The 10,566-nt window shown below is 34.7% G+C and overlaps 1 protein-coding gene across 1 annotated transcript in view; it reads right to left on the bottom strand.

Annotated features, from left to right (window-relative positions):
* LOC106111512 (furin-like protease 2) overlaps positions 1 to 10,566 on the bottom strand; it is a 189,111-nt gene that overhangs the window by 31,629 nt on the left and 146,916 nt on the right. The window lies entirely within an intron of this gene.

Raw genomic sequence — 10,566 nt, 5'->3', positions numbered from 1 at the left:
CGGGATGGCGCGGATCCGAGCCACTCGGAAATGGCTTTGTCCCTGCAAGTGAGCTCAAAAGCGCGGGAAATGGAGATAAAGTATACCACGTTATGTTTAAAATAAATATACATCTTTTCCTCAAGATACAATTCAATATATATCATACATGTTACTTCTGACTGATAGAATAAATTTCTGTTGTAAAAAGTTTCAGGCAAATGAGACAATAGTACTAAACATGTAGAAACCAAGTTCGATGACGTCACAGTAGCGTGCTAATATAGTAGTCTAGCCATCTCTTCTTATGTTTGTTTATTCAAAAGTATTAAAGGGACAGTGATACAATCTCAACATAGTAATAACTAGTCGTTAAGTTACTTAAATAAGCGTCGACAAACGTTATTTGTCATTTTTAAAGTCAATAACATTCATTATTCATTAATCGTAAACGACTGTCAAATTATCGAACATCCTGTATACAAATAAGCGTGTTTAGCGGAGATAAACAGTACTTTATACATCAAAATTAGATTTTTTTTTCGACAGTACACTCCATATTGTATAAAGACGTTTCGCGGAATTGAGGAAAAATCCCGTACTTGTTACTAATGAGTGACATTGTTCGAGGCACTCCTCGGCATTCGAGTACGAATGGCCCGCTTTATGTATCCGCATTACGTCGCTGTATACATTTTTAAAGGCAGATTAAGATAACAGCCGCTGAGGTTGGAACTCTCAAATATGAATTACCTCCACCTCCCACAGAGAGCTCGCGACTTCTATTAATGTTACTAACGAAATAACTTAAAGGAATTCAAATTGTTTTGAGTTTTTAAGTGTTTAAGTTTATTGATAGACAATTCTGTATATATAGACCAATGACATTTAAGAAATACATAAACTAAATTTTTTCACCGGTAACTTCTTTGTACGGTAATATCTCAACGTCAAATTGGTCAACGGCAAAACAGTGGTATAGCCCGCTTTAACATCTTCGTACGAATTAGCCGGCTCGCCCCGTGTAATACCACGACCACACAAAAAAAAGGCGTGAAGTGGATGCAATTCCGCGTTTCGTCTGATGAGTGTGATGCCGAAGGCCCAAATTTAGTCCTTTTCCCTTTCCACCCTTTTCTTAAGAGGACAGGATGGGAAGAAAAAGTGGATATGACGGTGGAGGAGACGCATAGGAAGGGCAAATGTACTCTTCATGTGCGTCTCGTCCTCTGTCAATTAAGAGTAGGCAATGCATCTGCAATTGCCGATGTTAATGGGCAGCGGACGCTTTCCATTTCGGTGGATTCAGGTGGCCGCTTGCTAGTTTGCCACCTTATGTTAAAAAAAAAAATTGACACACCGATATACTTAGAGCCAGTCCCACCAAAATTGTAAACGGTCTGATAACAATGCAACGTGTAAAACATGTGATGGAAATGAAAAAACATGTGTTGGATGGAAAACATAATTCCTACCCCTGTACGACTAAAGCTACATATTAATATTCCACATTAAAATTTTATCTAACAAACGAAACGTAATCCTTGCGTAAATTTGACTATGTAAATGTATTTTACATTTACATAGTCAACAAGAGTAATAACGTCATCAAAACAGTGTCCCGTGGCACAAGAAACGTGTAACTAAAACGAGCAAGATTAACAGGCCGTCTACTATCTGACAGACAAAAACGTACTCATAATACACTCGCATTAAAACTACCCGCACATACCATTTATAATTAGCCCCGGAGCATAAACCACCGTCGCACACATCCCGGCGACTGACACTAACAGAGTGCGTACATTACTCGTGCAGTATAAAATAGAAGTCGGAATTTTAACGTTAAAACGTAATGTACATGAAAGTTTTACGAGCGCGCAATTACAACGGCGGCGAATTGAACTATAACCCAGTGTTCACATTACGACGGCTCCGTGCGAATAAAATAAAAGTACATTACCCCGAAATTCGTTATTACGTTGAAAGCGACCCCGGTATCGGAATTATAAGGCAATTTGCTATAACCGTGTAACATTCAAAAAGTATATTGCGTATTCCTGTTTTTTATTGGAATGGAAGCGACACATTGCGTTTGCAATTTACCTCGTGTATCTCATGATAAACAAATGAATACTCATATAAATAAACTATGAAAGCAATAACATATCATGTTTCCAAGGCTAAGGGCCTGTCCCACTACTGGCTGATAGAAGCTCAGATAGCTTAAAAATAATGTCACTGTCAGGTAACAAAATTCGATATTTTCATCACATATTTTACAAGTTGGATTGTTATCAGACAATTTACAATTTAGTGGGACAGGCCCTAAAAGGTTATTTTCATCATCTTTATTGTAAAAAACCTTGTGAAATTCGTAATAAAACGAAATCCCAGATTGCATATATCAAATTTATAAAAACACAAATGGAAATAAACGATTTCATTATAACTTAACTAATGGACGACAAGACAGCAACAAACGACAATTCCCAAAGGGAACAATAAAAATGTTCATACATCTACGTTATCAAATCATTTTCATAACGCAATCTTTATTATTAAGTCTTCCACCTGAATTTATTATTAAGGAATTTCTGCGCTCTATTATGTGAAAGGAAGGGGGAAATGCCCCCCTATAGGGCCCCATCGCGTGAGAATATATTTCATAATCACGGAGAAAAATAACTCACAGCTCGAATTCGAAAACATGGAAGGTAACTCAATTCAGTTCATATAACGTATAAAGGAAATTATAATTCACAATACTATTACGTATTTCGGTTTTGTACATTAAAAGGTCTATTCAAAAGGTTTTAAAAGGTCTAGAGATCGTTTGTAATTCAATCGCTCTAGTTATTTAAAAGGATAAGCAGAAATAAGAGTTTTTTTTATTATTTAGCATCTATCTCCCATACTTCAATATTTTTTTTACCGCCACGAAAAATCATCTCATTTCATCTCTCACTTTCTCTCTCAACTATTTTCTTAGTTTATTCCAATATGATTAGTTTTTCTGTGTAGTTACATGTACTCAAATAAAATCTTTATTTTTTTATATAAGAGATGGGGGGCAAAGGAGCGGCGGGAACACAGAGGTGGTCAGCGACGCCCATAGACATCCGCAACACCAGAGGAACTACAGATGCGTTGCTGGCCTTTGAGAAAATTGTAGGCTCGCTTCTTGAAGGACCATAAGTCATATTGGTTAACTACTGACCAGCTCCCTTAGACAAAGTAACATACGATTATCGTTATCGCTAATCGAAAAGTCTAAAATGTATGGAGTTGACAATCATACTAATACTAATATTATAAATAAGAAAGTTTAGATGGATGTTAGAGTTTGTAGCCTAAACGGCTGAACGGATTTCAATGAAATTTGGTAAAGATGTAGAGGATAGTCTAGAAGAATACATAGGCTACTCACTTTTGTTTTTTTTTTAATTCCACGCGGATAGATTCGCTGAAAGCTAGTTACATAATAAATCACGTGTTTGTCATGTATTCATTCCTGTACATTTCGACACATTTTGTCTATTCTAGCAAAATTGCTAATCAAAAGACACTTTGTCTAAGGGGTCTGATCTCTTTACAAGATGTTTTCCTTAAAAATATATAATTTTCATGTTCATCGCAGAACAAAGGAATAAAAACCTTTTGGTATTATAAAAAAACTTGTAATTTTGGTATAGGAAAAAATAAGGCACAATTGTAACTTTGACAGATTTGCTTCCGCGTCGTTCCGAGGTTGAGTTTAAAGAGTCGGAAGCGTCACCATAGATTACAATAAGTCACAGAGTAAAAATGCTGGAGTAGCACGGATAAGTGTCTCTGGTTCAAACAAATAAAAAAAAATCAGTTGTAATTCACGGTCTGACCGCACATCACGTATCAATGGTTACAATTAAATTTTTAATACATTTACATTCGGCGGGCACAAGCGTCCGGCCTCGGCAAACATATCAATATCTGCCACTTGAATATTCAGCTGACTGCAGCGCACCACGAATAAATACACTTGAAAATTGCCCATGTTTTATATTCGTAAATATTTACGAATATGGCTTATAAATGTTCAAATTAAAAGTTTCCTATCATACTCTATACTCTATACTATATCTAAGTGTAAAACACGTGATGGAAATATCGGATTTTGTTTCCGTATCTGACAATGACGTCATTTTTAAGCTTTCTGAGCCTCTATCAGCCAGTGGTGGGACAGGTCCTTAATGTGACACTTTAGTTTGTACTTAATTACACTAAGGGATGCCCTCTATAGCTACCTAACGATTCTAGGATTATCAGTGTGGTAGGTACAAAAAACCCAATCTCGTCATATCATACGTTATTCAGCCATGCAATTACGCAAGATAAAAACTTAATACACATCTGACGAGCACAAAAAACTGTCTAATGTATTGGTAACATCAAGGTTAACGAACCTGAGTCACGACAAGGTCTTCTATATTAGCCATCCATAAAGAATTATGAGAAATAATTTTCTACAAAGAAATAATGATTTAATTTAACTTGGCGCTTGTTTATATTCATCCCCCGTGAGTGTCAAACAGAGAACACAGTTCGGATCTATTAATAAACTAGCTTTTGCTTGCGACTTAGTCCACGCAATCTATAGTAATATAACAAAGCGTAAACTTTTTTGTTGCCTAAGATGTCAGTAATCACAGCATATTTTCAAATAACTCTTTTTTTAAATAAAAAGCCCTACACTTACGTCACGCTTTGGGCTATATATTTTCACGCCGTTAAACTTAGAGGTAAATATTTTGGATAAAAACCCTAATGTGGAAAAGAGACCATAAGTTGTTGCCAACATCAGGAAGCAAGGTTGCCATGGTTTGACATTTTGACATTTGCAATTGATAACTTGACAAATGTAAACAATAAAATTATTTTTTTATAATTTTATGTGGATGAAGTCGCATGGGAACAGCTAGTAATAAGATAAAACGTAAGTAGTAGTTTATTATATGTATAGATAGATACATATATAGATTTCAAAGTAAATAAAGTAAAAACATATATTCAGTCCTATATTCAAATTAATTTAAATTTGAGATCTATGACACAATAAATTAGAAATGTAATACCATTCTATTTCAAATAATCTAAAGCACATCTTTTTACTTTACATCGTAATTCGAAAAACATTCCTATCTCATATAGAAACGTCAATACGTGTAATAAAAAAAGTTGCGAACACATGCAAAACTTACAAGTGTGTATAAGAACTTGTGCTAGACAAACTCCTTAGAGACTTATCTCGTAATGTTCGAGGTGGTATTACGACTTTACTGTAGTTCTTAAGTCTTTGACTTTGTAGAGGCAGGACTTAGACGAACTTCAACCACGTGTGCTTATGAAGACGTCCGCGAAAATAGACGGAATTCATTCAGTACAACAGCGACTCTTTGCTTAGTCCATTCCTCTATATTCAAAGTCTTGAGTCGATGAGTCGTAGCAACTTTTTCTCGTAACAAACTAATAGAGCAATAAAGGAGGCGTGGAACCGACATTAGTGTAAAGGTCGGTCTTTACATCCGATCTTTGGCATTCGTCCCTCGCGATTAGAGGTAATTTAGTACAGGTAGGAAGGTAAAACGTATTGAACCATTACGTAAGAATCTTTCTAAAATGTCACCGACATTTATCAACAGAATTATTTTAAATTAGCTGTTGCCCGCGACTTTGCCAACGTGAAATAAAAAAAAAATAGCATATGTTACTCACCGATGACGTAACTTTTAATTGTGAAAGAATTTTAAAAATCGGACCAGTAGTTTTTGAGTTATATCAATAAATACAAAAAAAGGACAATCGTTCCTCTTTATAGTACTAGTATAGATTCACACAAATATTAAATTCAATTTGCGATTAAATGATAACAGTGGTAGATAAGTTTATTTTTAAACACACTATTTTCTCCTCAGATTCGTTAATTTGTCATTGTTGGCGACCCTTCATAATCTACATTAAAGACTACGTGATTCATTTTAAATAACAAAAGAAGAATATTTATTACATTAGTCGAACAGCGGAATTCGAAACTACAACCACGTGATTGGTTAATAAATATGGTAAAAGGCAATATTATTTAGCTAATCATTACCCTATAAAAAAATAAATAGTCAAGGGTAATAAATAATAGATTCTACTCAGAATATAACCGCTGGAGATACCAGGCGTGCATAACATTCAATATAGCAGTATGTATGTCAATTCATTTGATGACGTAGAGAAAAGAATAAGCCAGGGGAAAACTCTTGATGGCATAGAAAACGTTCCCCTCATATCCTCCGGGTATTACAGACTGGATTAAAACAAATGCTATTCAAACGAGAGAATATAACGCAGACCCTTTTATAAAATTATATAAATTCTTTATAACATAGGATTAAACAATATATTTAATTAAAATACTGCATTTTTAAATTAAAATATTCTTTCTATTAAAATGGAAAGATAGAAAACCCAATTAAAACAAAATAACTAAACTAGATTGACTAAACAATGACATACATAATGTCTTCAAACATCGAAATCTATCGATTTGTAAAGTATGAAATTATAAAAAAATTATTGTTTACATTTGTCAAATTCACTTTTGCAAATGTCAATACTACAAAACCTTGCTTCCTTAATGTTGGCAGCTTGTAGTTTATGGTCCCTTTCCCACATGATTTAGCCAATTTATTTACTCCCCAAGTTTAATAGTGTGAAAATATATAGCCTAAAGAGTGTCGTAAGTGTAGGGCTTTTTTTATTAAAGAATGAATTATTCAAAAATATTCTGCGATTGCTGTCATCCTATGCCACAAAGTGGTGTGTGTTTACGCTTTATTATATTACTAGATTTCGCCCGCAACTCATAATAAAAAAAAAACAAAAGCCTATTTGTTCTTCCAAACCATCACCTACATACATGTATGCCAAATTTCATCGAGATCCCTTGAGTCGTTAAGGCTACAAACTCTAACAAACATCCATCCATCCATCTAAACTTTCACATTTATAATATTAGTAAGAAGTATAGAAGTATATATTTAAACCTTTAAACAGGTCAAAACTAAGCTTAAAAATATAATTGAATTTACACATAATTAAAGGGTGTGTTATATACGGAGTTAAGGCCGGCAATGGGTTAGATGTGGCCGATAAACGCGCGTTATCTCTGTTGTAATTAAAACGTCCGGCGCAGTGCAATTACAGCTTAATTCGACGTCGATTAGCTTTGTCACGTACACGTCAATTGGTGTTCAACACGCGAGCCGTGGGGTTTAGTGGAAAAAATGTAGACAGTTTATAAATTTCATCCTGTAGATCAAAATAAGTATTGTAAAGATCTATTGTATTTCAAGTTGATTTATCAAGATATAACATAGATATTTGTTGACTGACTTCCCAAAAAAAGGAGACATTCAAAGACTGTGTATTTTTATGTTATGTGTTACGCAATATCTTCGGCTCTAGGGGACCGATTTTGAAAATTCTTTTTTATTAGTAATTTATTTAATTAGTACCTTAAAGTGTTAAGAATGAATGTGGATGGCTACAAAAGAAGAGGAAGACCGAAGAAAGTATGGGTGGATTGTGTGAAAGAGGATACGCTTAAGAAAGGAGTGGTTTCAAATATGACGGCTAATAGAGTTGTATGGAAGAGCAGCACATACTGTGCAGAATAAGGGCAAGTTGATGATGAGTACCTTTAGGAAGAAACAATGCTATGATTTTAAGACACATAGATAAAATTATAACAAAACTGTTTTTTCTTTGTTACCAAAAATTGCAATAAAAGTATCGCTTTATATTCGGTGTAAAAATGCTAAGATATCAAATAAGTTGAAAAGTCCAACCCGCTCCTATCAGAATCTATTAGCAATAAATCCCACACTCTGACATCTGTAACACAAAAAACATTCACATAAAATACTCGATATAGGCATTCTACAGACGACCGACCGACCCTTATAAAATATGGCAAAGTCAATGTCAAACTTAGTACTATGTGAATAAAATAAGAACAAAGCGAATAAATAATTTCATGAATTAGCCTATGTAGAATATTTTTTTTTATAATTTGTAAAAGTACAGAGTATTTTTTACACATAAATAATGCACAAAGAATACAGAATTAACAGTAAAAGAGTCAAATATTAGTTCATTCACATGTCAAAATATCAATTTTTACCACATTTTATATTTAGACCACTGTCGATCATTACTTGGAAAGTTTCGTGCGGAAACCAAATTACTACGATCCCTGAACCGCTACAACTATATGAACCACATTACGAGATACGTAGCGTGCTTATTGCTTTCGAAAGATCTATATACACTGGTCAATGTACCTTGCGTGATATCGTTTTAATAACATAGAAACGTAACCTCGCATCTGCCCCGTTCACACGATCCGTGGCGCAAATCAACCTGAATAAATCATTATACGTTTTCAGAAACACACGCGTACGCACGTCACGTGTGAATACACCTTTACAATTCATAGAAATAAATATAACCTTTAACTGACATCATTTAAGAAAAATTTACAGCGTTATATTCTCTGACATGGTTTCCATACTAAATTGCAGCTTTTTATTGCGTTGTTAGTTTATGGCACTTTTTATAGTATACTAGCTTTCGCCCGCGCCTCCGTCGGCGTGGTATTAAAAAAAGTAAGTAGCCTATGTGTTCTTCCAGACTATGCTACGCTACGTATATGCCAAATGTCATCCAGATCTGCAGCCGCTACAAACTCTAACAAACATCCATACATCTAAACATTCGCATTTTATTAGTAAGAAGTAAGATTGTGACTAAGACGAGATGCCACAATAAATCGACAGAGAAGCTTCCACTGCCTATAGACATTAACAATTGCATTTACGATGCCTTTGCGTTGGCTATTATTAACAGAGAAGTGGACATACAGATATTTCGCCTATATATGCATCCCATCCATTGTCCTTCCTAACCTTCCTTTACATAAAAAGGATGGAAAAGCAAAGAGGATTAGAATTAAGTCTTTGACACGCACACCTCTCAGACTAAACCCGGATTTTCTTTCAATTCACGCCTTCTGTGTTGTGTAAGCCAGCCGGTACATTTGTGATAGACATTAAATCGCGGTCCGTAATTCCAGGAGTGATGTTATATTTTTGCAGCGTATAATCCGTAAATAAATAAACGGAAACAAAGGAAATGCATTAATTTATTTCCAAACAAGTGACCGTGCAGTATCCAGCAGTGACTGCCATCCATTACGCTGAGATCCTAATGGTACGTCGTTGAACTCACGCTGGGAACTAAATTACCTCAAACTTTAGCTCTATTTACTGCAACTGAAAAAGAATAGCCGCCGAGCTTACTCTAAAGCTATTATTGTACGTTGCAACTAAATTCAATTACGAAATATTTAGCAGACGCGTCCAAACCCATTTATTACACTCTGTGTTTTAAACAAAGATGTCGGATTTGTTGAATAGTTCATAATACAAAAGAGAAAGTTTTATTAAATTATAGGTAAGATTTTCGTACATAATTTATTCAATAAAAGGTAAGGGTGAGGAGTAAAATAAGAATTTTAATATGGATATGTAATCTATATCTATACATAGAAGTGTCATATCAAAAGAATAATTCCAGATTTCGGTAAGATGATGTATTTGCGTTGCTGATAACGAATTTAAAAACTTCACGTCTGTTAAAGCGAAAGTCGCGTTTGTTCCGGGTATTCTCCGAAACTGCTGTACTGATTTCGGCCAGACTTTCATTGAAGGGTAGCTGACAAAGACGGATATATTATAGACTACTTTTTTATCTTAATAATGTGGACGAAGTAGCGGGCAACAGCTAGTTGAATATAAATATACAAATTTTCGTACAGGAATATAAGATATAGTGTTAATAATTTGACCTAAATTAATCGCAAATCCGATAACTTAAAATACCTTGGGTAAATTTAACTCGGGAGTCAGCACGCCTTTGTTTTGTTTCACTTAACTTGCTGAAGAGATGACTTCGTCGAAGTGGGATTCAATTAACTTCAACGTATTTAAGTTATTTACTTTAATGATTCGCTGTATTTTGAACTGACAACTCTTATACTTATAAAATAAAAATTTGCTTTTAACCATTGTTAGATCAAATATGCCCTCATTAAGGTGTTCGAAACTTAACCAACTTAGGTGTAACTTTAACAACCACGCTAGTCCAGTTCCATTTGACTTCTTCTTATTAAAAATTCTACACAATCTTCACTAATTCATATACCGTTTACGACATATTTTCCTTCGACTTAAGATCGTCTAATAAATGTAGTTTTTCATTCTCCTCTATCATTAATTCACGATCTAGTAGATTCCGCGTATAAACAGACATCATAAATGACAGCTATAATTGGTTCCACGTTGTGAACGCACGAAACATATTAGGTACAACGCGCCCAGTAATTCCGGCGCCCCTTACATACGATCGTACTTCCTTCCGGTCGAGTTTGCCCACGCACATATACCTACAGAAAAAATACACCCAGTATTGTCATATTAAGGTGATATTACATCAGAC

Source organism: Papilio polytes, unplaced genomic scaffold (genome assembly GCF_000836215.1).
Source record: "Papilio polytes unplaced genomic scaffold, Ppol_1.0 DF824158.1, whole genome shotgun sequence".
NCBI classification, from domain to species: Eukaryota; Metazoa; Arthropoda; class Insecta; order Lepidoptera; family Papilionidae; genus Papilio; species Papilio polytes.
The sequence above is the reverse complement of the archived record's forward strand: the minus strand, read 5'-3'. Positions and strand labels throughout refer to the sequence as shown.